At 43.8% G+C, this 2,409-nt stretch overlaps 1 pseudogene; it reads right to left on the minus strand.

Moving 5' to 3' along the window:
- Positions 1-1,623: 1,623 nt before the first annotated feature.
- On the minus strand, positions 1,624-2,171 carry LOC129678923 (60S ribosomal protein L23a-like; annotated as a pseudogene).
- Positions 2,172-2,409: the final 238 nt, after the last annotated feature.

The following is a 2,409-nucleotide window of genomic DNA, read 5'->3' on the forward strand; positions in this document are numbered from 1 at the left end:
ATACTTGAGCATTTTTGGATATATGCCTAGGAGTGGTATAACTGGATCTTGAGGTACAACTATTTCTAATTGTCTGAGAAAGCACAAGACTGATTTCCAAAGTGGTTGTACAAGTTTACATTCCCACCAGCAACGGAGGAGGGTTCCCCCTTCTCCCCATCCTCTCCAGTATGTGTTGTTACTTGAGCTTTTGCTCTTAGCATTCTGATGGGTGTAACTTGAAATCTCAGGGTCATTTTGATTTGCATTTCCCTGATGAATAAGGACATTGAGCATTTCTTTAAAGGTTTCTCTGCCATTCAGTATTCTTCTATTGAGAATTCTTTGTTTAGCTCTGTACTCCATTTTTAAAATGGATTACTTTATTTGTTGCTTTATAACTTAATGAGTTCTTTATATATTCTGGATATTAGCCTTCTGTCACATATAGGGTTGGTGAAGATTCTTTCTCAATCAGTAGGTTGTCATTTTGTTCTGATGACAGTGTCCTTTGCTTTACGGAAGCTTTTCAGTTTCATGAGGTCCCATTTATTGATTGTTGCACTTAGAGCCTGTGCTGTTGGTGTTCTATTCAGGAGCTGTCTCCTGTGCCAATGAGTTCTAGGCTCTTCCCCATTTTTTCTTCTAATCGATTTAGTGTATCTGGTTTTATGTTCAGGTCTTTGATCTACTTGGACTTTAGTTTGTGCAGTCTGATAAGTATGGATCTATTTTCATTTTTCTGCATGTAGACATCCAGTTGGACCAGCACCATTTGTTGAAGATGCTGTCTTTTTTCCATTGTATGATTTTGGCTTCTTTGTAAAAAAAACAACTATCCTTAGGTACCTCAGTCTATTTCTGGGTATTCTATTTGATTCCATTGATCCACCAGTCGGTTTCTATGCCAGTACCATGAAGTTTTTATTACTATTGCTCTATAGGTGAGCTTGATATCAGAGATGGAGATACCTCTAGACAATCTGTTGTTGTTTTAGCAATTCTGTTTTTTTATCCAATATGAAATTGAGAATTTTTTTTAAGTTCTCTAAATAATTTTGTTGGCATTTTGATGGGAATTGCATTGAATGTGTAGATTGCTTTTGTCAGGGTGGCCATTTTCACTTTTGCTGGCACAATGAGCATATACAAGTGCCTTGTATACCTATGTTGCCTATAGGCCTATTGTACTGTCCTCCTGGTATTCAGATCTGTCTGGGCTCCAGAAATTGTTTGCCTGGATTCCACTGGTATACCTCAAAGTACAGGGACTTCAATGCTGAGAAAACTTTCCCAAGGATACCCATGTTGCCCACAATTGGGGTGTGGGTGGGACGAATTCATTTTCTGGGTCCTTGAGCAGAGGGACCCTGGATCTGGAGCTCTGCAGGCACTCACTTGAAGATGCACTCACTGGCTTCCAGGCCCAATCAGAAAGCACACTATTCTTAGATTTGGGCTCGCAGGGGCAAGTCAGAGTGTAGATGATCGGTCAGCTCAGTGGTGTCCACTCTTTGGTCATCAGACAGGGAGACCTGTACTTGTGGCAGCTGCCTCTGCCTTTTTTAAAAAAAAAAAAAAATATATATATATATATATCTTGGGAAAAGTATATCTATTTAGAGTTAACCAGCTGGACTCAGTTTAGATGATCCCAATCTTGTTGGCAATGTCCAGAGCATCATTATCAGGAGCCAACTGAACAGATGCCTTCCCTCTCCATCAGGCCCTATCAGGGTATTAGCTTTGGCCACATCAATGTCATAGAGTTTCCTCATGGCCTGTTTGATCTGGTGCTTGTTAGCCTTGACATCCACAATGAACACAAGTGTGTTGTCCTCTATTTTCTTAAGGGCTGACTCAGTGGTCAGGGGAAATTTGATGATGGCATAGTGGTCAAGCTTGTTTCTCCTGGGTGCATTCTTTCAAGGGCTGCTTCCGGAGTCGAAGGGTCCTGGGCCGCTGGAAGGTGGGTGATGTGAGGATCTTCTTCTCTTGTGGCTGTGGAATCCTTTCACCACTGCCTTCTTCGCTTTCAAGGTCTTCCCTTTGGCCTTGGCTTTGGGAGGGGCAGGAGCTTCCTTGTTCGCTTTTGGTGGTGGCAGCCTCTGTCTCCTTAGTCGCTGAGCATGGAGGCTCCTGCTTGGGCTAGCAGCTGCCCAACCGCAGATGCAGACCTGGATGGCCCTCATTGCTGCACCTCTGCCATCTCAGTCGCTGAGCTCCAAGGCCTGTACTCCAAGGCAACCGCTGACACCTCTGCTGAGCAGGGAGGCCTGTGCTTAGGGCAAGGTATGTGCAAAGGGGTTGAATATTCACCACTCTCAGTCCCCTCAGACGAACATGGGTGACCTGGATCCAAACTCTCCCAGCTCAAGGGTTGTCACCTGTAGCCAAGGGAGCCTCAATGTCGATGTTTTGGCTTCAACT

The sequence above is a fragment of the Psammomys obesus genome, unplaced genomic scaffold, assembly GCF_907164565.1.
Source record: "Psammomys obesus unplaced genomic scaffold, mPsaObe1.curated_primary_1811, whole genome shotgun sequence".
Classification (NCBI taxonomy): Eukaryota; Metazoa; Chordata; class Mammalia; order Rodentia; family Muridae; genus Psammomys; species Psammomys obesus.